Here is a 27,974-nt window from a genome sequence, read left to right as displayed (position 1 = left end):
TTTCCCTGAAATATTTGTTTTTATTTGAAATAGTTGCTTCCATCTCAAATGATGTTGCAAGAGTAATAATAATAATAATAATAATACCAGGATTTCTCTAAACAAAACAAAATCAGGAATATTGCTCCTTGAAGAAGTGCACCTTTTCATATATGCAACCATTCTTACATCACTTGTACAGGCTTGCAACAGATTCTTGCTGCAAAGATGGTTGTCAAATGCTTTCCTGTTCTGTCCTGTGATGAGCAGTTACTGACTTTTCAGGGGATGGCATTCAAACGGCACTCCCAAACATTTAACATAAAAATACTTGAAATATTAGACAGGTCCCCTGCTGTGACGTTCTAGATGTACAGTTTCCAGCAGCAAAACTACCATTGTTTTTACCACCCTTCTAACAGTCTGCAGTGAAGATTCTTCTGTCTGAATTGGCTGGGTTTGAACCTCATTAACAAAAGCACAGCTGTAACAAACACTGTATTCTCAGTGTCATTCTATCTAAAAAAAAAAAAAAGAAAAAAAAAGAAAAAACCAAACAACCCACACAATACAAGATTGTCAGTTTTACAATAGTACTGATATACATTTACATTTTAGGTAAATTTGCACAGTACTTTCAGAACTGAGTTTCGGGTCTCTTTATGCTTCCAGGTCATTATGTCTCTCCTGGTATTCATCCAAGTGCTACACTATGCTGATGGTCTGCCATGTCATAGTGGTAAAACACTCTAATACAGAGGGTTGAGCACTGTTTACAACTTGAAACCTGGAAAACAAAGCAAAAAAAAAAGTAAACTTTCCTCATTAAACCATATCTGATTTTTGTTTAAAATTTACTACAGCTGGAATCAATGTGTGCAGAAAAATGTTGGTTTGTTCATGGTGCTGCCTTCAGCTGGAGGAATGTGCTCCAGGCGTGTGAAGTGATGGAGCTGAGCGCAAGCCAACACCAGCACCCGCAGGCTTCTGGCTCTCACTCCCCTGCTGAAGCCACCAAATGCCTCAGCTGACATGGACAAGGGGGTTTTCATAGGAAAGTCTTCACAGGGTTTTCAAGAAGTAGGTTACTGCCATGCCTTCTGTCTGCCTCCAGTCATCAGGTGCTCCAGATGTCTTTAAACTTGGTTATCTCTCCAACCACCTTGGGCATGGAAGATAGGTTTCATCTTAGCCGTGTTCAGGGCTTGTTGATATGGGGACATCCAGAAGAATTAAATTGATTAATCTTTGGAAGTGGATTAGGTACTGGCACATAATCAGCAGTGGATTAGACACTCTCATTCAGAAATTGAGAGCCTCTGATTCAGTTTATCTTAAATCACTCTGGAAGTGAGTTAGGGCTGTGACTGAAGCGTGGGGAAGGCACAGCAGTTGCTGTACTCCCACAGCTCTCCCTCAGCCACTCAGCAGGGACTGCCATCCCACTGAAAGTGTTGGAGAAGGACGGCTTGGATATAGTAAGCTCGACTCTTTCCTCACCACCATAGGTCACCGCCTGCATCTCAGGGCAGGTTCTAAGCAGGGTGGTTTGGGGTCTCAGCACTCCCCACACCACTCGTACTGTGTCCTGGCCTGGTTGATGAGTTCCCAGATATGTCTCTGGAAATCCATCTTCCTCCATCCTCTTTAGTTATTTCAAGAACTGAGGTTCTGGCAAGGCCCTTCGCCTCACATTTGCCTGTGCCCATCTCCCAGATGATGAACATTTGTTATTAAAATTCAGGCTGTTACATGTTATGTTCTTCACATTACATATAGAAAAACAAGAAAAGCATGAGGGAGTCAGTCCTCTTCATCAGGTCTGGCTGTAGCACACATACAGCTTTCTCCTAAAGGGAGGCAACCAAGGATGCAGGACGGGGAAGATGTCTCTTGGGGCCTACCTTGCCAGCCACAAAAGCATGTCCTACAGTCTGAGACACCTCAACACCCTTTGCTAAAGAGTTTCTCTTTCCTGTTTGAAATCCCATGATCTGCCAGAAGTAAACTCTTTATCCCAGCTGACGCTGATAAAGTGTTCTGTAGAAAGTGGCTTGCAGTCTGGCACACACTCTCCTATGAACTCCAGTTTGCTTTCATTTAAGGTCCCCAGTTTGGGCCCGCTTTGTCGCAACCAAAAATCAGCTATTCACTTTCAGGTGCCTGCTCATGCTCCCAGCACATGAGCAGCTCCCTCTCCTGCCTTGCCTTTTCCAGATGCTCACAGCAGTGCATTACGCTGAATAATGGCAACTTAAAAAGAAATTGGAGTCTTTTCAGACTTCAATTGACCTTAAATATAGGTTCGGTTTCTAAAATCCCTTCCTCAGCAGAAGTGGATGTCTGGGAGAATGGATAATGGAATATGGAGCATTGCTGTCTCTTGCTGTGCTTGGCAATTACCAAAAATTGTTACTGTTTGACAGCAACTTCTGTGTGACTGTACACCCATAGCAGTGATGATGTTGAGTCCATAACTACTACTATCATGCCATTAGTTAACTAGTAATGCTCTACTCTCTGTCATGGCAACTCACCCAAACAAGACAGCAGTTGAGTGCAGATCCAATTATAAGTGTTTTATAGTCTGGGAACTCATAGTTTGCTACAGACAAGTTTTTATTCGTACAGATCCCAGCTACAGTCACACATGGAAGTAGCACCCATAACCATTTTCAGATTATTTCTGTGACGTGAATTCTCATGTTCGCTAACAGTAAAATTCCTTGCAGAAAGTTGGAGCGTGAGCAGGTGACTTAGGACCACCTGCTAGAATGCAGACGCTCAGGCTGTAGTGGCAACAGGTGCTTATTTGGGGTGCCCTTACTGCTTTTGTAATATGTAGGTGTCTCTCACCTAAGTGAGTGCAACCTTTGTGTGGCTGCACATCACCTACTGTACATGAACACTCACATACAAGAGCACTCTTTTCTGTAGCTGAATTCAGGAGCCCTAATATGCAACGTGTTTGTTTGATTTGGCAAATCTGAAAAGAATAAGTTTATATCTAAAGGGCAGTAAGACAAATAATCATATATCAGCCTATTTGGCAATGCTGTATACCCTTTCTAAATATAAGTAAAATACTTAGACAGAAAAGTGCACACGTATATATGTGTGGAGACAGGAAGATATAGTTTATGCATGTGTGTATATACACATAAATACATATATAGAGAGCATTTCAAAACTAAAAAGGATTTAGTCACACAGCTTGTTGATGCTAACTCATACTGTATGTCTACCTGCATACACACATGTGCACACACTGCTGGTTCTGTAAAAACCATCTACGCTTGCACTGAATAGCAATTTTAGTCACATTTCCCAAAGAAAAACATGATTTAAGAGATCATTCTCCTTCTGCCCACTTCATCTCCTTGCAACCTTAAACCATTTTAGCAGTTCCAAGCTTACCTGGAAATAGCTACTTTCTCACAGAATCAACAAAATATGCATCCAGACACAGGAGACAGCCTCAATCTGTATTGTGACTGAGGTAAAGGCTGTAGTGTGAACTTAACCTCACTTTAACCCACAGAATCTGCAAGAGACAGCAAATTTGAAAGTCTAGCAACCCTAAGAAAATGAAATGGGAGCTTTCATTCAAGCACCAGACCCGAGCCAAAGGGAAGTCCAGTTCCATTAGTTCCAGTGCTCATGGCACTACTTTGTTTCTGTTGATCTGAAGGAGGATGCACCTCTGTCCATTTCTACACTGGATCTTTGGCAAATACACTCATAAATTTTGCTTCAACTCAGCATATTCCTGTTTGTTAATGGACTGACTGACTCACTTGCAGATATATGATTTCCAGATTTTGGGTGAGTGACATACACTTATGTTAGAAGGAATTAGACCAGGACTTAGCTGATGGGGTAAAAGAAGGGTCCAAGTACAATGATGAACTCTGGCTCTGGCAGCTGGAGAGGAATTAAACCTTAAAAGAATTTCCAATATCTGTTTTTCTTGTTCTAGATCCTCAACCTTATTCCCTTCCAAAAACATAGGGAAGGGTGAAAATGATGCACACCTTAGGGAAATTTGCCCACCAAGAATGGAGAGGGATGTTTAGAGCCCACATAAAATAGTAAGAGTGTCTCAACTGAATCAGAGATTTATGCATTCTGGAGGTTGTTCCAGATGATGATGGGAAGAAGTTGGTATCATATTTCTCAGACCTTTTTTAGACTCAGGACCAAAACCCAGGCCAAGCTGGGGCAGCACAGTGTGAATTGGCTACTGCACAGCACTTTCCACCTCCCACACTCCTGGAGAGACAGGGGCAGGAGTCCAGAGACTTGAATACAGCTAGTGGCTCTAATTGCGGATATCTAAATTTGTTAAGAATTAGAAACCCAGATCTCCTAAGGCTCCTCCTGGTGAAGGAAATCATGCACTTCCACACTGTGTAAACATACCCATATCGAGGGGTTTGCGCGTGATGGCAAGATAGACCTCATTGGGATTCAAGTCAACTCATTCCCATTAATCATGTTAATAATTGAAAACATATGTTCAGCTTGAAAGCACAGCAAGAAAGTCAGGCAACCCTACATGGAAGTGTGTTGTTACCCAATTCTAACGATGCTCATTAACACACCTTTGCCAACCTCAGACAGAAGATCTTCCCAACCAAAATCAGCATTTGCTGTAAACTTCTTCTGTTCCAACCTGACAAAGCCCTTCCACAGCCACTTCTTTCACCTCTGAAAGTTTTCGCTTAGGTCTGTCCCTTCCCCCACAGTGTGAACACAGTGCTAGTGCTGAGCTCTTCTACACTGGTTTCTGAACTGCTTGCAGAGAAAAGCACTGGGGCAAGGTTACTGACTGCAGGGCTCATTTGGCCATGGTCTGTGTCTCCCTCTCCAGCAGCACTATCCCACAGCCCTGCTACCACGTTTTCAGCCTGATGCTGGATTGTGGCCCTTCAGAAAGACCTTCAGATTTCCAAAATAACCAAAACAATCCAAACAAGCTTAAATAATCACTGGCATTGATATTGCTCTCTCGTTGCTCCCCCTAAAGTGAAGACAATGTTCCCATTATAAACTGGTTTTGCCAGAGTTTGCATGATGGAATCGCTAAAATGAATTCCAGGTGAAAACCTGCAATGCAAATTCTAGCTGGAGCAGTCTGGTGAATTTCAGAGCAAAACTCACTGCCTGTAGGCAGGCAATATTCTTAATTCAACATCTCTGCCTCTCCCAGCTTTCAAAGGGGGACCTTTTGCTTTGAACAATGCAAAGCTGGGCTCTTCTTGGGCCTGGACACACTATCAAGTTACCATGGTAGCTCCAGAAACCACAGTAAGCCCATCGTGTGTCTGAGCCCTGAGGGAAGAAGGAAGAAAGGAGAGTAAGTTTGGATACAGGTGGAGGAAAGGACGATGGTTTTTCTTTTCAGATACACTACTTCTCCCAGTGTGCATATAAATCGTTTCTGCTGCTATTAGTAACAGGAAAGAAATAAGCCTGTTTGGAAATGAGTTTTGCAATCCTGGAACAGAAAGGCAGGAGGGAGGAAAAAAAGGAAAGGAAAAAAAAAAAAACCAAGCCTTGTTTAAATATTAATAATATGGTTTATACAGACTTTGAAATCCTGACAAACATTCTGGTTTAGATTGCATACTTTGTTCTCATCATCCCTTCTCTCCTCCTACACCCTTTCTCCATTGATCCATAAACTCAGCACAAGTAAATTCCTCCTACCTGTATAGCAATCCTCAGATGCTACCTACATTTGTGCTGTTCCTTACTCAAAGGAACACATGCCTCGCAGGGAAGTTCTGGAGGGTGATGAGGGTCACAAATGGGACATCCATTGAGGGCCTTTGCTGGAAACAGGAGCCAGGGCAAGTTGGATCCCACGGCTGACCTGTTGGGGCTGTTCATATGTAGAGATGAGTCTGAGGCTCCAGCAGTGCAAAAGAACATCTCCTGACCCCTCTGATCGTGCCTGTTTTGCCTGTTCTCCTTTTTCTTATCTCCTGCCAAATGGATCCCCACAGCAGGTACTGGCAAAAGCAGTGCCTGTTTCTGAGCTGTACAGCAGGAGGAACATGCAGAATAAGTCTGGAACTAACTGTCTAGAACCATGCAGAATAAATTAAGAACCATCTGACTTGGGGCACGGGATCTTGCAGGTTTTAATGCACTGTCAGCTCCTTTCTGCCAATCTCAGAGATGAATTTAGGCAATGGAGGAGGATATCTCTGTGGTGCTCTTGGGGGCTGAAAGAGTTAATCAGTCTTGAGACTTTTAGACTTTATGCCATTGAGGGGTGCCCCACAGCTTTTGAAAGTGGGAGCTGAGTGCATTACAGACAGTCTTCCAGAGGGTGTGGGAGCTAGAAAATAAACTTCCAATGCCTACAGCCTTCATCCAGCACTCCTCGGGAGGCTGGAAGAAATGGCACCCAGGGCTTCCCTGGGGGAGAATGGGGAGAGAGGCTCCCTGCATTCCCCAGCCTGCTCGCTGATGTAACCTAACCCTGCACTGATCAGACCACTCTGGTATTTTTCATTAGCAAATTTTGGAAAATTCTTTGGAAAATATAGGCCAAGGCCTCAGGCAGTGTAAATCAGTGTAACTCCCCCTAAAATGTATCACCAGGGATCTATCACGTGAAGTGCTCAGGATTACTATTGTATAAACAAAGTGTAAAGCCTTGGGCCAGGCCCAAGAAACTAGAATCCCAGACTACTCCATCATCCTTTCCCCAGCATTCCTACGTCCCTGTGTGCTCAGATATTTCTCCGTGTGGTTTGATCAGCTCCCACCAAGGCTTTAGTGGCATGCCTGGCACACAGGCTTCATTCTGCTTTGAAAGTAGCACAGAAGTTGTGCATTGACAGTGAGATAGAATATACTCCAGCTGTCAAAATGAGTTGACAAAGCACACCCTGTGTATGTATCCACTTTATCCCCTTACTGGGATAACATTTGTTTGCCAGCACACCAGCAACTACTGCTTGCAATGGATCTCCCTCCCCTCAGTGCACACACCAGCTGGATTTTAGAGGGCATGGCGTGGGAAGGGACCATTTTTGGACTCCTAATCCCAAACTCCAGCATCACAGGCGATGTGGGGTGGGACCTGTAGTAGAAGGATTGTCCACTCCACCCTAAAATACTTCTCCATGGCCTATTATAAGTTCAAGTCTTGTGGTATAAGACCAAAAGCCATTCCCACTTAAGGCCGTGGGAGGAGGTCTGTCATACCATCCCAAGTGGTCTAGGGGAGCAAACTGCGACGCTCTCTGCAGAGGAGTGGGAAACCAAGTCAGCACAGCTGACCTGAGGGAGAAATCCCTTCTAGCCCCAAAGCTGGCAATGGGTTTATCTGAGCATGTGAGCAAGGCGTACAAGCCAGGCACTTCTGTTATCAGCTTGGAGAAAAGCCACACTAATGATCTCATGCGGGGGGGTGGGGAGGTGGAATTTTGCCAGAAGAAGCAGAATTAGACCCAAATTGTTGTTTCCTCTCTGCTTTCCGAAGCTCCTCTCCCTGATTAAAACCAAACTTTTATAGTATCCTTTTCTTCCATACTCTAAACTTTTTGGCTACATCTTTTCTTTTCCATGTCTGGCGAAGGACAGAACTACAGAGGCCAAAATGTTGAATGGAAGCTTTTTTTTTTTTGCCTGAGAAACTCTCTCACCACTGCAGCTTATCCCAAATCTATAAGCAGTTGAACAGAGTAAAATGGTTGAGAGAGGTGGTGGCCGAGCCAGAGACACAGAGCTGGGACATTTTTTCCTCTAACCCTGGCCATTCCACAAAGCTGTCCACCTCCTGAAGACTCAGCCCTGAGCCAGCCAAGCACGTGAGTTTCCTCATGAAAGTCACAGGACTACACACGCCAAAAGTGAATCGCGTGTGTAGCTGCATTGCTGAGGCAGAGGCCAAAGACCCCTCTTCAGCAGAATTCTTGAGAATAAATCAATGGGACCACTCACATGCTTACAGTAAAGGCATATGTTTAAACACCTTGCTGGATCAAGAACTTAACCCCTCTTTCTCACAGTGAAGCAAGTTTTTAAAAGGCTTTGCATACGGTTATCATAATTTTTTCCCTGGCATGATATGTAGCATCAAGTCTAACTTAAACCAGCAGATATAAAGGACAACTGTAATGTGAATGCCACAAGCCTAGGGGGATAAGTAGGATGAATGGATAATAACTGCATTTACTAACCCCATGGCCTTCTCCATTCCTTTTCTCTTGACAGGGAGAGCTTATAATCTTCTTTTTCAATCTGATTTCTCCAACATCCTTGCATGGCTAACACAGGAAAATGACCTAGTATCAAATCACAGAGCAATCACATGTACAAGTATTTGTCCCCTGTTTTGATCTGCTCTTCTCAAAAGTGAGCCTGATCCTGTTTCCCCTGAAGATCATGGTAAAATCCCCCACTGACATCAATGGAAGCAGGAAGACTCGTACTTATTAATTCAATTATTCCAGCTCTCAGGATCCTTTCTTGCCTGACTGGCTTTCTACCTGCCTACTCTCACAGCCCTGTCCAAACTGTCTGCTTCTAGTCCTGAAGCTGATGGCACTTCACAGGGCATGGAGGAGAGATGATTCTAGGCAACCACTGCCAGAGATGAAGAGAGATTACAGGCTGCAAAGCCACAAAATTCTCTCTCTGGATTCCTTCCAGTTTAAGGCATTTTCAAGAAATCCCATATTAATGTGACATTCAGCTTGGCACGTGTATCACTGTGAGATACCCTGCGTGTTCAGAAGCTTGATGAGTTTTGTGGTTGGTGTAGGTCTCAGGGGCCTGAAGACACTAACACCACCCCATCATATCCTGTCCCACTTTGCTTTCCTGCTCTCCCCATGGATGCTACAATATTTCACAGGGATCGGGACAGAGCCATCGGGCTCAGTCAGTGCCAGCTCTTGGTGTCACCTGGAGCAAATCACAGGTGGGAATCTGCCACGGGATGGAGAATGCCTTGACAGAGCCGGGCTGGGATACTCCTGCAGTCTTGCTTGTGAAGGTATAGGTGGTAAAGAAAGTTGTTTTCTAGTGTCTTTCTCTGTCCTGTCTCCATCCAGTAAGTTGCTCTACAGCATGTCTCATGTAAGACCAGTTCCCCTAATTCATGGCACAAGTCAGATTTCCTACTGAGAGCTGAGGAGCCTTTTGGATTAAATTATTCCTCTTTGCAGATACCCTTGGGATTTGCTACATTTCCTTTTGTCCCTTTTTCATTTGCTTGATTTCTTTTCTTTATGCTGTGTCTGACATTTTGTTCAGGGTTGCAGTGAGGAGCAACAATTTAGGATGATGAATTATGGATTAAAAGAAAAGGCTGGGCTATTTTGGAATCACTTTTCAAAGCCTCGTGCAGGGCCAAAGGAATTCCAGAATGACAGTTTTTCAATTATCTGTGTTGAAGAAGGAGAAGAAAGAAGAGAAAGCAAGACAGGGACGGTAGGAATGCAGGAGGGAAGGAAGGAAATAGAGGAATGACAGAACAAAAGAAATACAATTTCTTCTGTTTGGAGTGATGAGAAACCACTCCACTCTGTGATGAGTTTTCTCTACCAGACTTTCCAGGGTAAATTCTGAAACTCATGTGAAATTTTAGTAGTGGTTACAAAAGCAGTCCCTTGAATCTACTGAGAGCTTCTCACCAGAGCATAAGCTAGCCAGCAACTGGCGAGTTGCAGAAGGCTGTCCCCCTCTACTGTGGCTGAGTTCCCTAAGCACTGAACTGTGAAACAACCCGTGGGGGGCTCTGCTGGAAATTTACTTTAAGCCATAAACAAACATCTTCTCAAGTATTCTGAGCAATATCTACATAAATACTCTCTCCCTTGGCTGGAAGATTAGGAGAAGAACAATTGCAAATTTACTTACTTAACTTCACCATTTAAAAACTATTAATAACAAGGCATGGGGTAGTTTCTGTCATGGAATAGAAATTGCCACCTATTTATGCTGAAGTTTATTGAGCTACAGGCATTTTTGAGGAATGCTGTACATAAATGCCAAATTTTGTCCAAAATGAAAGGACATAATTGAATAAGAGGTGCTTCAAAGTAAATGATTTGTTGCCCATTTGGCAAGTGAGCTAGCGTGGCCACTGTCCTACCACTCAAAAATCCTGTTGAAGGCCCATCTTTGATCTCAGCTGTGGACACAGGCAGTGGACAATTGAACTTTGTTTAAGCATTCTCAGTTTGCAGATGGGTGTTGAAAGCTCAAGGATGGCAAAGACACGCTTCAAGATTTTTGGGTGAAGAGTGCTTTCTAGGAACATGAAGGTGACATTGCAACAGGTGGCTTTTGGGGGAAAATTGTACTCTACCTGTTAGATGGCTTAAAATCAATTTGGTTTGTTCATAAACTTTTAGCAATGTACTCATTTCATGCTCCACTCCACCTGTTTCTGTGACCCTGGCAACACAAGTGTCAGGAAGACACAGTTGTGACTAACCAATTCCTCACTGTCTGACCCTACTGGTTTCCTCTAATCTCAGCTGAATAGTCTCATTACATGACATGTTAATGCACCAACAGAGCTGGAAAGGCTGAGTGCTTCTCTAGGTGTACACAATGTGAAATCATTAGGCTGCTTAAGAAGCTTCCCAAAAGCTTTCTGTTAGCAGTTAGGTGGCAATTACAGAATGAACTGGAACAGAACACATCTCCTTTCTGACCTGCAGCCTGCCAATGAGGGGATACCATTTCAATGGAAAAAAAGCTATCACCTGTCAGAAGAACAACACAAACATCAATAGTGCACGGAAGCCATTTACCAGCTACCACAGTATGCACTCAGTAAGCACTCTGAAAATTCAAGTACTCTTTGGACCAAGCTGGGGTCAACAGACCTACTGATGACACTTGTGTTGCCCTTTTTCTGCAAACCATGTGGTTGAATAAAGCTGTGAAGGGACCAAGACTCTCAGGTCCTTGTGCTGATGGGGCAAGGGCATCAATGACCAAGCAGGTGGCCTACACTCCCTGCTGCCTGAGGCTGTGTTGCTGGCAAAGCATGCTGTGATCCTGGAGGGAGGAGGCAAGTCTCCCTAGTCTGCTCCTGTTGTCCGTGCAGAGCAGAGAGGTCCTCCAAAAAACTGCTTGGAGGTTTGAGGGAGGACCCCACTTCAGGTCACTTGTTTCAGTCTCTATCCCTGACTCACCCTGCATTCCATCCTCCGCCAGCCCACTGGTTTGCCTGCCTTGATGGCACAACTAATGGAGTGGCTCTGGTCATGAACATACTAATCCTAGCCAGATGTTTCTCAGAGTGATTAAAAGCCAGACATAGCTTACAGTTTCATACTGGGCCACACACTTGCTGGGCTATTACTGTCACTTCAGCCACATTCCACACTGTAACCATAATTCTTCCCCTAGCCATCAAACACATAAACCAGTATAATGGATAACCTCCTTTCCTGGCTTTTCAATCTTTTCTTGTCCTCTCTGGGCCTGGTCCCTTTGCACCATCTTTCTTTCTTTCCTATATTACATCCCAAAGTTCCCTGTGGCTCCTATTGGCTCTGCCTTTCCCTATACCTCTGCCCCATTCCTCTGTTGCTGCTTTTCCAGAAGCACACTGGGATGCTGCTTCCCACTCCAAATTGGTGACATTTGTCTAGTCTCCACCAGCCTCTAGAGGAGCTTCCTCACTGCCTATTGAGCTCCTTAAGGTAATGGCATGAAAACCTCAAGGTCCACCAGCAAAGGCTGTCTTTCTCCAGACGTGTCACTGTTGTGGATTTTTTCCACTCATACTATTCTGCATTACTTTTACTTGCACCTTAGTGTGTCACCTGGAGAGGTGACATCCTTGAGGCATCCGCATCTGGAATACCAAACTCACAGCTTGTATATAGGACCAAATACAGACCACCATGATTATTTACCTGGTCCACAGCCTGCTCCTGGTACCTTTTCTCTTGGGAATGACCAAGGAGTTGTCCCAGCAGCCATCAGGGCAGCTACAGAAGACAGTGCACTTCTTTCTGCCTGCTCTGAAGACATTTCTCAGAGAGAGGGTGGTAAAGATCAGGCAATAGCAATTGTCCTGGTGATAGCTGCTTCCTGGGAGCTCCCTAGGAAGGCAAGAATGTTGTGAATAGGATGCACAACCATATGGTTGAAGGGACCCTGTGAGCCACCAAGCCTCATCTTATGCTAAACCTACAGCCCTCCTGACAGATGTTTGCATAATCTGCTCTTACAGACTGCTGAGGTTGGGGACTGGTCACTATCCCCAAGCAGCAGGCGTAGCAAATGACCTGTTCTGTCCAAGACATTGATGAGGGGTTGGGATTTACGGCAAGAGACTGTATGGTGCATGGGCAGGAAATCCAGTCAGATAGAAGACAAATGGGTCTGGCATCCAGCCCACCCTGACACCAGAATGGCATCACGACCCACCACGCTGGAAAGTTTCATCTCACTGCTCTGTATTTTTCTAGGCAAGGGCTTGTTAAGTGTTTTTACACTCTTTGCTGATTGCAAAGAGCCATGTGAGTTAGGGGAATTGGTTAAAATATTCAGTTCTGGTTTGTTTGATGAGAGAAAAAGACATCATTTTGTGCTTTTTTTTCATCTTTCACATTTTCTTCCTCCAAAGGGGGAAAGAAAAAGAAAAGACTACCAGTGGAGGGGCATTCAAATAAAGCAGAATGATTTTTTTAAAATCAAAAGACAAAACTAAAACCCAAACAAACAAAAAACCCCAAACAAACAAAAAACAAAACCAAAAACTACTAAAGAAAGCATCTCTTTTTGGGTTTTGTTTCCCAAAGGGCACTTAGTAGTCTCTGCATGACATTCCCAATAACTACAGATGCTGCTTTGTGCTATCCACAGACTCATTCATCAGCCAGATCATCTGGGTAGACACACCAAACCTCACAAGAGATGTTTTTTTAGCAGGTGAAAGACATGACAGAGCAGAGACCAAGAGCTGGGACTGGAGAGAGGGGTAGAAAGTGCTTGAGGGGGGCTAATATGTATGTGTAACTACTCCTGCCAGCATCCATCAGTGTTGTGAATATGAAAACACTTCCCTACTCCAATTTTTATTCTTGTATAGGGTAAGAAGTAAAGGAAAACCAATTGTCAATCCACAGAGCTGCTGAAAGAGCAGCTGGGAAGGAGGACAAGGTTTGAACAATTCAGGGCACCTAAAATAATGAGCATCTTAGAAAAATATAACCAGCAAGAATGCAGACAGAACAGCTGTCTGGGCTTCAGCTGAGTCCTGTCTGAAGGAAAACAGTGAGCATTAAGTTCACTTTTCAGTCCTCTCCATCACTGTTCCCTGTGTTAACAAAGCATCCTGGAAGGGAAAGCAGTGACGGTGAAAGTCTGACCCTACTGTCTGGCCCAGTATCCTCTGGCTGCCCCAGCTGTCACCTCAAACACACGTGGGTATCTCAAACCTCTGACCTCACCAGGAGCTCAATGCCACTCAGTCAGACTCTGAAAGCCACCCTTCTGGTGCTGCCCCACCACCAAGACGTGGCTGGGTGAACCAGTGCCTTTGGACCCTGCCCCAATCCAGCTGCAGCCTTGGCATGTTATCCAAGGACATCTCAATTGTCTCTAAATGACTATGTGGGGCTTACTGGATCAAGTCCACTGGTTTCCCAGTGCCCTTCAGCAACATGGGCAGGTTAAGCTGGGTACCTATGTAAATCAGTGCAAAGCTGGAGATTAGGATATTTAGTTTTCACTGTGAGTTAAATTCTATTATTTCATATGTAAAGTGCCCTACACACTTTTGCTGATACACAGACAATCATTTTAAGGCCAATTGATCTCCTCGCCCCGTGTCAGGTAACACCTTCTTGTCACCACACAAAATTTCATCCTCTGTGTATAAAAAATGTACAGCAACAGACTTGCCTGCCACATGCCTGCAGAGATAATTAAATGTTGATGCCAGAAAATATGAAGCTGGAGGTTGGCAAAATTTCTATATGCCTTTTCATCCCTGACTTTTGAGTTCATGGAGAAGGAAAATGGGAGTTTGGCAATGACAAGAGATTTAAGGGAGTTTGCGAGAACTGTTTTTTCTGGGAGCATAAAGGGAAGATTTCATTAATCTTTTTATCTGCCAAGGCACTGAACTAACTTATGCATAGCCACGAATTTTGCTCAGTGTGTGATATTATACTACACGACTGCTGATGCTTTTTTTTTTCGGTAAAATATGTTTTAACTTATTGAGTTGCTGTACCACATCATTCACTTCTCCGTTTTCTTCCTTTTTTTAATAAACATCCCCTGCCATATATTATGTAAAGGTTCTCCCCATCTCACACATCACAGAGCAGTGGTGTAAATCCAAATGTGAAGAAACAGAGAAAAGAACCAAACTGAATATAAACATCACCAGGCCTGTGTCCCTAGCCATCAGCAGAAAATGTAGGATGAGGTTAAAAAAGCACAATGGTTAGAAAATGGCTTGTTTCAGGTATGCGCTTTGGGGCAGAGGTGAGTGATGTGTAGAGGGAAAAGGCCAAAGCAGAACCAAGCCTTTCACTGAACAGCCTATGGCTTCTGGCCTTGGGCAACATCTTTGTTCACCATCTACCCTGTCCAGCCTCCTCGGAAAAGACAGTGAAGCAATACTGTTGGACACAACACGGGAACCAGGGCCTGCTGTCCACACATACTGCACACAGGGATGTGTCAGCACAATCCTGCTCTTTATCTTTTGTTTTGCCATTTCCTCTCCCTCTTTGTCCTTATGCTCTTGATCTCTTGGTGGATCTCATCAACTCCCTTGCCAATGATATTATTGGCATCTCAAGTGTTTTCTTCTTGTTTCTTTTTCCATATGCTTTTGGCGACCTCAGCATCATGCCTGGAGTCCCCATACTTCCTCTTTTAATTACTGCCACTGCTCTTGGCTTCTACAAGGCTCTCCCAGCTCCCTTCTTCCTGCACTGGGCAGCTAGGAAGGTGCTTTCAACCCCTCCTTTTCCTCTTTCCTGAACAATCACAGCTCTCAGTAAGGGATACTGCTTTCTCTGCAAATTTCTGCTTATTCTACCTTTCTGTGAATAGCCTTTTCTGCTTTACACATGGGAACTGAGGACATGGAAATGATATAATTTTTACTGTTCAGATATCACTAGGAACGCGAGTTGACAAGGGATTTACAGGCAAGTCATTAATGATCTGTTCTAAATCAGGCTGCAAGACTCCACCTTCCTCCTTATCCCTTATCTTGGCCTGTCCATCACTCTCAATGTGGGCAACTGCTGCATTTCTTTCCTATCCCTTCAACTAAGAGGTCTTCTCTGTCCTTCCTCTATTTTTGGGGTTTCAAGCTCTGCCCCTAGTTGCACAATCTTTTCTTTCTGAATCATTTATTTTACAGAATATGAAGCAATTTCCCAGTGAGAATCTTACCATGTTCATCATTTCTCATCTCTGTTGGTGCTACATCCATTTCCCTGGCTTTGACTTGACTAAAGTGATCTGACCATTATCCTTCCATAGGGCTAATGATGCAGAGACCCACATCTCTTGCCTATAACCCTGAAGCATCGCTATTTCTCTGATGACTATTGTTCTTTTATCTCATTGTGCTGTCTGGATGGGTTTTTATCTTGAAAAAGTAAAGCATTCAGGACAAGGACTATCTTTTTGGTTTGTCCTTGCGCAGCATGTAGCACAGTGGGGCTCCAGTCCACACTGAGAGTCTCAAAGTGCTATTGTTAGTCAAAGTGATAAAATGATAAATACACCAAAACTGGCGGTAGGTGTAACTGGCCTGGTCTAGTTTGTCTCTCCTGCTCTCACAGAGGTGGTCAAAACTGACTGACAGTAAGCACATCAAAATACTGGACACTAGTGCACCCAGACACCGAGTCTGGTATCTCTACACTTACCTGCATAATAAATTTACACAGATATTAAAAACCCCAGGTGCCTCTCTGATAGTTATATTCAACAGGCTGCAGGTAGCTGGGTTCATAGAACCTCAAATGTCTTCCTAAGGTTGTAGTCAGTGAGAAAGCCTACCCTGACTTTGGCCCCAGACCATACTTTGCTATGATAAACCTCCTCTCCTGTCAGCACTCTTCCTGCATATTTGCTAGAAATGATGAAAAACTAGAGAATTGTTTTACAAAAGAGAGCAAGGCCATGTTCATTTGACTGAGTTCGAAGTGGAGCTCTTCTCTGTTTTCCTCAAATATTTTACATTTTCCTGGGTTTTTACCTCAACCACTTTTCTTAGCCAACCCCTTTTTCCCATTAAATTTTACATTTTTAAGATTTTCATTGAGATGCCAGATGATGCAGAAAAAAAAAAAAGTTGTAGCCTGAACATCTTCCAAAATCAGGAAATGCGTTGCACAGCTTTTGCAGAGCCAAACACCTCTGTGCCCTGTCCTTTGTCTTTTTCCCGCTCCTACCCAGTACCTCAAGAGGAAGACAATAGTTCTTCATGCTCATCTAGCAACCTTCAACAGGAATGCCAGAGGTGTTTGGTGTTAGGAGCAAGAGGATGACTGGAATCAGATGTCAGCGACACTGCCCCATAACACTGTCCAGGGTGCAACATGTGGCCATATAAGCAGGAAAAAATATATAGGCAGAAGGAGCAGAAAAAGGCAGGAGAAAGAGGTAAAGTGTCTTTTGACATTAATAAATATTTGAAGTAAATATAAGATTGATTTTGCATATGAACCCACTGCCGGATGTGGCTTGTTTGGTTTTTTTCTGCCAAATCCAACAAATGCTATCAGGGTGGAATTTGGCCATACCTCCAGTATTCCAGTAAAGAAATGATGGTCTAACTGTGGGTAGAGAAAAAAATAACACCACAGCAACCTTATGAGTTTATAGGAAGAAACACGAGTAACATTAGGACATGACAAGCAAAAGGAGAAAAATGAAACCAGGAGAAAAGTGTATAAATATTTATAGAAAGGAAATGTCATCAACATAGTGGAGGAATGAAAACTACAGAAAAATAATGGGCCAATAAATAGAGCTCTTGGGGAAAAAGAAACAAAGAAACTAAACGTTTTCCTTGCCTTTCAGTTAATTTAGAAAATATATTAACAAACCTGTGGAGGACATGTGTGAGTACTGAGTCTGAACCAGAGATTACTGATATTAATGAGAGAATGCAAAAGAGCCTCACGTGTAGGATACAGATACAAAATGCCAGGCAAGTATGAGTTAATCCACAGTTAATATTGGAGATTAGGGATCAAACAGTTGGACCATAAACTGTACATTCTGAGAGAATTATTTATTAATCATGAGTCAGGAGAGGTTTTTGAAAGGCAAATCATGTCAGACAGATGTAGGTTTTCTTCACAAAATAACTTCCTTTTGGAAAGGCGTGGTAAAAAACTGAAGCCTGTTTTCAATAAGCTTCAGATCACATGGATGTAAGAGCCAGGGGTGACCTTGAAAAGTCTGACCTGAAAGTAGCCATTGGCTCGTGCAGAAGTCAGAGTTCAATGCTGTCAGTCCTGATTTTCTCATGGAAAATGCAGAATGAATGAGGAAGCACCAGAAGTTTAAAATGGTTGAATTAAAAAAATACGAGTGTGATAAAATTTTTGGTGGGCCACAGAACTAAATTTCAGTGCAAGTTCCAGACTGTTTGTCAGGGAATAAAAATCCTTGAAGGTAAATGGATGCTAGGATGAAACACAGTTTTCTTTGAAAGAATTGGTACAGCTGAAGTCCTCTCTCTGTCAGAAAACAACTACTTTTGGAGCCACATTATTGCTGATTTTGACATAAGAATAATGTGCAAAACATATTTGAAAGTGATACTAAAACAATGTGGTTGAGAGACATTTAATGCTGTACATCTTAATTAGTACAGTAACATGAGCAACAATAAAAGGCTCTGAGTTACAAATTAGCAGCTATAATACCAATCTTACTTTTGCTGTCATAAATTGGAAGTATTTCTAATGAAATACTTAAAAAAACCCCCCGTTGATATAAAACATCCACATATGTGTGTATGGGGCCTGGTTTTGTATGATTATATAATTAGGGAACACAGTATCCCCTCAAGGATATGAAAAGGAAAACTGTAACCTTAATTATGGCATTTTTTAATTCCTTTTTGCAAACTGAATAATTATCTTCTAGTTAGTTTTGTTTTAAGGAAAAGTAATGACAGGAGCTAATGAGTTGCAGACAAGAAAACAACATACAAAATGGGGCTTGAAGAAAAGCAAGAAGGGACAAGACAACCCTCTCAATGATATTGTATGGTTAAGCAAGAATTTCTAATTGAGGTCATTTCACTCACCAGAATTAGAACAGCAGCCAAGGGAAAGGTGGAATATGTATCTAAATAATTTAAGGAGGATTGTTTTACAGAGAGAGCAATCAGGAGGTGACACAGATATACAGCAGAAATGGAGAGGTCAAACAATGCCGATGTGAGCAAAATCCTGCCATTCACATAGAGCTTTAACTGATGCGTGTTTGAGGTTAGCCAAGAACCCAGAGTACTGCGGGGAGCAAAGAATTTGTCAACCATCACATTTTTCTTGCAGGCTGGATGTGCAAGGCTGTTTGTATTATATTGATTTCTGGGAGTGCTTTTGCCCTTTGGCACACGTTTCCCACATTTACAGGCCATAAAAACAAGACAGAGTCATAAGCCATGTAAGTATTATTATATAAATCGTATTGTTTATAAAAGAGAAAAAGAGAATTCAAGATCACATTTTCCAACCAGTTTTGTGCTAGAGAAATGCCAATTCTGTCATCAAGCTCCCCTCATCAGGAGGAGAACATGGCAGAAAACATTTCAAATGGTAGAAATCAGTAATTATGAAGACTTCACCTGCACATCCAGTCCAAACACTCTGCCCAGGGGGGTTGGTGAAGCTGTATTTCTTCTTACCTGTGTGAAGTCACCATCGAGTAATTATTGCAGACTCTTGCAAGGTTTGCCTGAAAAAAATAAAAATCAAATCAATTTGTATTAAGTTGTCTCACGGTTGGTGAAAAAAGGTCTCAGTTAGTGATTTACACAGTCGAGAGGTGATATGAAAAGCTAATATCCACCAAAATTCAGGAAAAGGATTTATGAAATTTCATAATGAAGTTTACTACTTGTTTACTTTTCAGCTTTCATTTAGACCCCTCCAACCCCTCTCAACATGTCATGCATCCTGTTACCCACGTTTCACAGCGCTTAAATTTAGACTAGGGAAGAGTTCACATGGACTGCCTTCTAACCCAGCAAGAGAGTTTGGAACCACGAACTAGCGTGGTGTGTCCTTCCCTTGGTTTCCCTGCTGTGGTCTCTGGACAATGCTGCCTCCTGTTAGCTCCGTATGCACACACACGCAACACACACAGGTGCAAAATCTGAAAAGAAGGGTCCCCTCTCTCAAAGAATGGCCCATTGAGCCTGACTGACTTTGCATTTAGACTTCAGCCTTCTTGGCTTATACCCAGTGCCTGCTTCCAAAGAGCTGGGAGCCCAAATCAATATTGTCTATAACTTCTCATCTTGGCAATTGCACACACAACAAACAGGCACTTTGTGTGCTTCTGCAGAAAGAAACAATTCTGCACCACTGAAGAACATTTCTTCTGCCTTTCATTCTTCAACTTAATTGAATCCTGGCCTTGTCCCTTATTGCTATTATAGAAATAACTGAGACAGAAATGTTGTTTAGCAGTCCAAGCAGGAAAAACACGATAAATGCAAAATTGCAATCCTAATCCCAATATAACTTCCCTGATCAAATCTTAATCCTGCTCCCATCAAAGTCAAAGAGTCTTTGTAGGTGGTTAGGAATTAGGTTGGCAATAAAGATCTCTGCTTACTATCAGTTTGCAAGCTAGCTGCATTTAAGACTGTTATCTGAATTAAATTATTAAAATCATCAATGGCAATGTTTTAGCTGAACCTAAAAATAAGGGAGTATGAAGTGATGAGGGAGGCGACTCATTTGTACGTACCAGTCTGGGTGGTTGATAATGTAGGAGCCAGAGCATGTCTGTAGGAACAAAGAAATGGTGACGTGTAAAAGCTGGATCGCAGGATACTGAAAAACGATGAGGCTTATCAGCTGATCATGCAGCTGAGCATCCCATGCAACAGTATAGCTGTGGAGGAGACATGAGGAAATACCAAGGAGATGGAGGAACCATTTGTATAAATCCAGTGAAACTATTACAGTAATATTATGCCCATTTCGTAGACTGACTTGGAAATGTGTTGGTTAGATATGCAGAAGGGACCAGTGAGCCAATTTGGTCTCCTGAGGTGTCCATGGCTACTTAGGAGGTCTTTAGAAGTGCACACAAAGAGCAGTAGGCATATGGAAATTTTTAGAAGTCCATTTACTGAAAAAGGTGAAAATCACTTTTCTGGTATGACCTCCTACACAAAAGAGCTTTATGTGCTTTCATGGTGACAAAGCATCGGCTAGAAACCTTAGGAAGCAGTTAGATGGCTAGGAACTCCTGATGTTAAAAAGGGGGAATCTTAACCCAAAATGGAGCTTTGTAGCTTCAGCTCCAAACTGTTGGATCTTGTTAAGCCTGTAGGGTGAGGAGCCCTCCAGGATCAGATTTCTGTTCTTGGCCAAGTCCTCTCTAGGGTTGCTGTTACCCAAGGCAGCATCCCCCTTTTTGTAATTACAATTTATTCATCTTCTCCCTACAAGAGTCACTTCACTTTTCTCTGCACTGAAGCACACAGTATTTGCAGGTTTCCATTTTAAGAAGTAAATCAGCTCAGTGACGTGTCTTGTTCATTATCCTCACTCCCCAGCCTTCGACAATACTTATAGATTTGCTTTTAGGTCATTCATACTGCCAGGGGTTAAACAGTACAGCTTAAGAAAGCGAAATTTCCTACTGAAGATGGGCCTCTACTTAACAGCAGATTTTGGACCCAGTATGTTACCATATTTTTATTCTCATTTAATATGTCCTGGGTTTTTTTGAAGAATTCTAAATAAAAAATTAAATACCATAACAAATACTTAGAGAATTATGAATACATTACCCCAACACCTGTGTCATCAAACAAATAGAAATGGTACCATGCTGGTTATTGAATGATTTGTCTCCCTTAAGCCTAAACTGATTACTGTTAAATGTAGTTTTCTTTTTGTCTTGTTGTTAATGAAATCACACTATTTTGTTCATGTTCACTGTCTGTGTCAAGCTGATATGCCTATAATTACCAATATCTGTATCAGCTTTTTCTCCAGACAAGTCTTTGTATCATTCCTCTGATTTACCAACTCTAACAGCCCACACATCTCCTCATCCATCTCTTTAAAGCTCTTGCTGCAGACAGACCTACTGGTTAAAAACAGGCGGCTTATTAGCTCTTGCTCTGCATATTGCCAAGTTACTGTTGGAAGGGAACAGATTTCGCCTTCACCCTCTGTGAATTCTTCATGCAGACTTTTCAAAAACCGGCTTGGAACAACAAGATATATCGAAACTATTTGACATTTCTACATTAAAAACATGTTTTTACAGACTAGTATCATTGTTAGGATTTTTTTGTATTACAAGACATACCAAAACCTTTTTTTTTCTATCATTCACCCTCTTGCCTTAGGTTTTGTCCCTGTATCCTGTAGCTTCATTAAGAGGTTTTATAGTTTTCCACCCTTCTAATTTATATTCTTTACTATCTCTTTTTCCTCAGAGTGTGTGTGCATTTGTATTCAGCTACATTTACCTATTTCAAGCCAGCCTGGTTCTTTTTACCAGTGCAACTTTTTTTCTTTCACTTGAGCAGCTGTGTGGCTTTGGGGTATGCAATAAGCAACTGTTTAAAATTCCCAATTACACTTCCCATTTTAAGACCATGAGAACAGCAGGAAAGAGTGCGATCAAAGGCCTTCCAAAGTGACCCTCCAGCAGTGGCCATCTTGCCTGGAGTACAAACAACCAAGCAGCTCAAACACAGCCAGTGCCTCCGTGTACCTCTCTTTCAACTATTTTGGGCCCTATGTGTTCCCCAGAGCAGTCTGAGCTGGCACTGGGGACCTTTACTGGATCTTTCATCCCTTCCTTTACCCAGTTGCTTCTGGAATATGCATAGACTTTTAGCAGCCACACAGCCCACATGACAGGAAATATTCGAGTTTATTAGAGGACAGATAAAGAAGCACCTCTTTTTGTTCACTCTGTCTTTTCATTCGATGTCTCCTCATCATTGCACTCAGTCATTGCCATTCACCTTTTCTGCATCATTTTCAGTTGCATTCTGTCACCTTCCCTCCTCAATCAACTCTTTTCCAAGCTGACAAAGTCTAGTCTGTTTAATCACTCCTTGAATGAAAGTATTTTCACTATATCTGTGATCACGCCTCTTGTCCAGCTCTGAACTTTTTTACCTTTTCTTTACCCCTTTAGAGCTACAGGGAAACAGAACTACTGTGATGTATTGCATTTTAAACTCTTTTTCCAGGATGATTTGGCTTTTAAAAGTTTTTGACATCATGAAACTGGGTTTTTAAATGACAAAGTTTTTCTATGTTACTGACTTGGATTTTAGCTTCTTTGAATGCAATAGAGACACTCAAGCCACCATCGTTGCACTCCAGAGCGAGGCAAGTTTCAGCTCTGTGCCCGATGCACCCTTCTTTCTGAGTTAATGCCTAACTTACAGCTCTGTGAGGCTGGATGTGGTCCCCAGGCAGGGAACTGCCAGCTATGAGTTTTGGCAATTCTAAGGAAATTTTTTATCTGCCTCATAAAAGCTAAAACAAGAAAAGGTTCAGGTGAAAGCTGGAAGAATAATTCAAGACGGGGCAACCTAGCTGTATAGTAAAAGATTAACAAAGCTTAGTGTTTCTAGCTCATTTAAGAGAAAACAAAAGATGACTTGATTCTGACTTACAAACCATTATGAAAGGGATTTCTGATGGCAGATGAGTCTGTAATCTGGTGGTGTAAAGGCGTAATAAGATGCCATGGTTGAAAGCTGAAAGATTAGAAACAAGACAGAAATGTTAGCAACCAGGTTAATTATCCAAACAGTTTAAAGGAATGTATTGGATTCTGCAACACATGATATTTTCAAATCATAATTAGCTGTCTTTTTAAAAGATGTGCTGTTGCCCAAGCAAAAATTGTGGTCTCCGTGCAGAAATAATCAGAAGAGAATTTTTAGCCTGTATTAAGCTGCAGATCAACCGAGCTGATCTTAATTACCCCTTGGCCTTAAGATCTAGGAAAGTGAGGATAACGGCACGTGTTTAACTATCTTGTCTTTGAATGAGAAAAAATGGGAGAATTGTTCACAGTAAATAACTGATTCATACACTTAGGCTATTTTTTTGCTCATAACATGTCTGGGGACAGACCATTAACTCCTAAATCTATTTTTGAAATGTGATGGACAGCTATCTTGCCCAATATTTGACTTGGACCTTATGAGCTGTGCTGCCTAATTGGTTAGCTAATGGGTGATGTGCCAGTTCCCCTCTGTGATTGATTAGCATGAAGGCAAAGCAGACAGGCATATTTGAACAGTTCAAATTCAGTCTGGTGACCATGTATAGGAATGTGATTTTGAAATCCCTTTCCTTTAATCAAGCCCCACCATGTCGTGTTAACTGAGGAGTAGGCAGAAAAACTGTGTTAGCATCACTTAAAGCAGATTCATTTATTTTAAATGCTAAGGTCTAGTCAAGCCACAGTTATGGCATTATGTTGCTCATCAGTCACCCAGGTCTAGGTCTAAGGATGCATTTTGTTTTGAAAATTAACAAATTTCATAGCCCCTTGTTTATACAGTAGATAGTAGAGTGAGCTAGGGGCTAATGTAATTGAAATACCAAAAACTGAAGATATCAGATATTTAAAAAGAAGACTTCATTCACTTAACACTGGTCAATATTCATGGGAGGAAGTATAGCATACTAGGAAGGTAAACAAGAGCAGGGAAACTCACTTGAGTTTTATTTAAATACTGCCAAAACAAGACTGGAGTAATAAGGTATGATAACCACAAAGAGGAACATCTGTTAAAGGAAAACATCTCTTTCAAAACATATCCTCTTTTGCTAATGAAAGCCATCTAAATGATTTTAGGACCATGGAAAGACATCCCTGGTGTTGATGAGGCACATCTGAGCATGCTCCACTGTAGAAAGAGGAGGGCTTCTCCAGGACCAGAAAGCCATCAAGTCATGCCTGTGATGCTGGACCACAGAGCGAAGGCACAGTAAAAGCAAAGAAGTGGCTGTTCTTTAGGAACACGTAACACACACAATGCACTTATCAAACAAGGCTTTTACTACCAAGTTCTGGCAACCTGTGCTTGTTACCCATATGCCTCCCCATCCCATAAACACACATGCCATCCCCGTGCTGCCCACACCTCCACCTGCAGAGCTCATGCTGCAAACAGGACCCACTTCATCAGCAGTGGGCAGGCATGCTCCCTCCTCACCAAACTCCAAAGGGCCTGTTAGCAACCTGGGCCATCACCATGAATCAAAAAGATGATCCCCCTCCAAGCACTTGCTGTCTCAGGAACGCGCATCCCACTGTCAGGAGGCGAAGCCGTGATATGTACAGACACAGCCGAGCTGGTCATGGTCAGCTGTGAAAGCACAGGGAGGTACCCAGATTGCCAGCAAGCTTGGACAGCCCACAATGAAGCCTGTGCTTCTGCAGCATCAGATTTTGCATCCCACCCTGGACTACAAGCAGTCTGGGTATCACAACACGTACTTCAATGCTGTCTTCCAGCAGCAGCGTGGAGATACCCTGTGTAGGAGCTGAACGCCTGCAGATGGTTACAGAAGCACACTCAAGTGCTATTAACAGCTGCTTGGCCTGCAGTGAGCTTGCAGAATGAGCACAGTTTATATCACACAGAGACTTCAGGGAGCAGCGGGTAAGGCTTTGACAGGGAGGAAGGAGTAACTGTCCGTGTCAGGGGCCACTTCATTTTTCACCTGTTAGATGGCTTTCCTATTACATCTCCAATCTAGCGTGGAAATTATGCTTGTTCTGTGCCTCCAGTTCAATGCCAAATTGGAGGAAATATATGGCTGCCCTAATTCCATGCACTTTCTGATGGGAGATGTGAATATCAGTTACCAAACCACTCGTTTCTTCCAGCCCCTGAGGGAGGGGTACCCCCTGAGGCTTGGTTAAAAATGTGATGGTTTGGACCAAACTAATCTCTGCTTTGTCGGTATGAAGAGCTGTAAGAACCTCTGTGCTTCTGGAGGCATGCTGTGGTACAAAAACAAGAAATAATGCAATAGTTTCCTTTTTCCCCACCCATGAAAATAAACTTCTGAGTCATAAAACCGTTGAGATAACTGAGAAATATACATGTAGGGCAATGTTCAGCCAGTCAAGCACACCTCCTGCTGTCCTACCCTGTCCGCTTTCCAGTCACAGTGGCACACAGGCCACACATCTCAGATGCTTCCTGGTGTTAGGGAGATGCAACATTCAGGTGTCTGACCCATCGCTGCAGGAACCTGTTTCTGCCCTTGCAGAATGAGGCTGCTTTTACACCTCCTGAAAGCCACTGATGCCAGCAAAATCCCTCCTGTCATCTCTCGTGACAGCATGAGGGTAGACACAGGCTCTGACAAAAGGTCTGGCCTTCAGTTCTTCCCCAGCCAGGAGAGCTCTAACTGGCATGTTTGCAGGCTGTTTACAGCCCACGTGAGCTTGCAGCACTGGCAAGTAAATGCCCGAGCTGTCAGGTCATAGTTACCCTACTGCGATCTGAGCAGTCAGGACAAAAACCACTGCCTCCACAATGTACCTCCAGCCAGCAGAGCTGCTCTTCTCTTCTGGGTTTGGTGTTTGAATTAAGAGGAAGCTGGATTAACCCCTGCTCTGGATGCTGAGCCACTAAGAAACTGCTTCATTGCCAAGAATAATGGTCAGGGCATATTCTGCCTTTGCCAGTTGTGGAACAGTTCTGGATTTCTTAAAACTGATCCAATCATAGTCATGACTGAGACAATCCTATGCAATGCTGCCTCTACGGAAACAGTCTCACTTTTCCCTGCGTGTGGGCTAACCTTACAGCAGGCTGCAGATGGGGAGAGAGGGCTGGGTGCCCTCATCCTAAGAATTAGTCAGGGATGGTTATAGCAAGCAGAAATTCAGATTCACGTCTAGTCTCCAGGTCCATTGCAGCAACTCCTTCCCACCAGTTCTCCCCTTGCGTTCCTGAGGTTAACACGAACAGTCTAACAGCCCAGAAATGGGCACTGGAAAAAGGCCCTCCCTTCCTTCCTTCCTTCCTTCCACCCTCCCTCCCTCCCTCCCTCTCCTCCCTCCCTCTCTTCCCTCGTGCTGACTCAGATCTTCAAGGCCATCCCTGAGCTTTTTTTCTATACCACAAGGCTAGGGAGAGCTGGCAGGGTGAAAATGCATGGAAGTTCATGGCTTCATTTTAGGGATTTTGAAGGGCTGTTGCACACTGGTGGGTCGACAGAGATGATCAGGTATAGCTTACTTGGGATCTGTTTATCTACAAAAACAACCATGCTATTCCCACCAGCTGCAGTGTGAAGACCAAGGAAATGGGGGATAAGAATGAGAGACCTGTTTGTTCTTTGATTAGTGTGGTTTGTACATCAAGGTTTTATTAGCTTTTACTGCCCTACTGACTGCTGCCTGCAACTGCTTCACACTCGCCTCTTTTCTAACAGCCCCTCTGCTCTCTCTGCTTCCCTTCCTTCTGGCTTTGTGAGAACCTCTTTATTGCCAACTACAGTAAGATTATAAAATTTGGCATCTGTTGCCAGACATTTCAGGTTTATTAGATCTGTTAAAAAAATCTTTAGCTCTGCAAAGTACACAGGGCTGGGACACAATGGGGAAGCAGAAGGTCCCTGTGCCTGCACCATTTACACTGGCTCAGTACTGGAGGGCCAACTGCCATGGGGTGAGCAGGAGGAGGGGTAGGGAGGTTATTTACAGGCTGGCTGTACACACACATCTATCCACCCACCTGTCCATGTGTACTTGCCACGTCCATGGATACACATTCCAGGTATGCATATTCACCTCAGAGACTTTTATGTCTAACTCAATGCCCGTGCCTCCTTTTAGGTGCTATTATTCAGTGCATTACTTTCATCTTCGTTATTGTCCCAAAACCTTCGAAAGGCCAAGGTCAGGACTAGGTCATGTCTGTGGTATTCTGTTTTCCCTTTCATTTAACCACAAGCAGCTCTTAGTCCACTGTTTTTGAGCTCTGGGCACTCCAGGAGGTTTCTTGCCTTCTCCTGCTAGTCTCACATTAAGCTTTTTTTCCCATCTGCCTGCATGTAGACTTCTGCCTTTGGCTGATCTGTGGAGAACTCTCGGCTATCCTCCACAGGCTTACTTCACTGAGTGCGCAGGACCTCACCCCCAAAATGAGTTAAATACTAAAATAAATTCCTCCAACTTCTGTTGGAGATCTTCGTTCTTCGCTTCCACAGTCCTCCACAAAGAGATGTGCATAGAGCAGGTTCCAGTGTGGGAAATAAGCATTTTTATTTCTTCCTTTCCATTCCAGCAATAAAACCTGGAAGAACTAGCATGTTTCACTCCAGAGTTCCCAGAAATTTGCTACTGAGCTGAAAAACTGCACAAAACTTTTCACACCAGGAAAATTGTGTGTGCTCCAAAATGTCCTGAGAATGTGGAAATGAAAGATAATCACGAAAAGTGCTTTAAACTTCACACAGAGTGGTCAATGTTGGCAATTTGCATAATAACCCTGGGAAATGAGCTATTATGCTCCATGACAGCAGCAATAATTAAGTGCCAGAGCTGGTCATTACAAGAGTTAACCATTGATTAATTAGTCTGTTTATATTAAAAAACAGGGTTGGCTTCACTAACTAATAAATTGCTCGTGTACAGCTGTTACCAAAAAGATCACTTGTTAGAAAATTGATTAAGTACTTTTTAAATTGTTTTAATTAAGTTTCAGTAATTGGACTCACCCCAGTTTATTTTCCCCTTTTTATGGAATAGAG

The 27,974-nt window shown here is 42.9% G+C and overlaps 1 long non-coding RNA gene across 2 annotated transcripts; it reads right to left on the bottom strand.

The window, feature by feature from the left end:
• Window positions 1–25,187, bottom strand: LOC126639499 (uncharacterized). 2 transcript variants are annotated; one of them, XR_007628815.1, is made up of 4 exons: window positions 24,416–25,187; window positions 19,948–20,094; window positions 18,878–18,927; window positions 1–766 (listed from the first exon to the last, which is right to left on the bottom strand). It is a non-coding gene; the product is annotated as an uncharacterized LOC126639499 (long non-coding RNA). The 2 variants fall into 2 exon arrangements; XR_007628814.1 differs by lacking the exon at window positions 24,416–25,187 and adding an exon at window positions 22,863–23,040.
• Window positions 25,188–27,974: the final 2,787 nt, after the last annotated feature.

Source organism: Myiozetetes cayanensis, unplaced genomic scaffold (genome assembly GCF_022539395.1).
Source record: "Myiozetetes cayanensis isolate MyiCay16 unplaced genomic scaffold, myiCay2020 scf2-11, whole genome shotgun sequence".
Classification (NCBI taxonomy): Eukaryota; Metazoa; Chordata; class Aves; order Passeriformes; family Tyrannidae; genus Myiozetetes; species Myiozetetes cayanensis.
The sequence above is the reverse complement of the archived record's forward strand: the minus strand, read 5'-3'. Positions and strand labels throughout refer to the sequence as shown.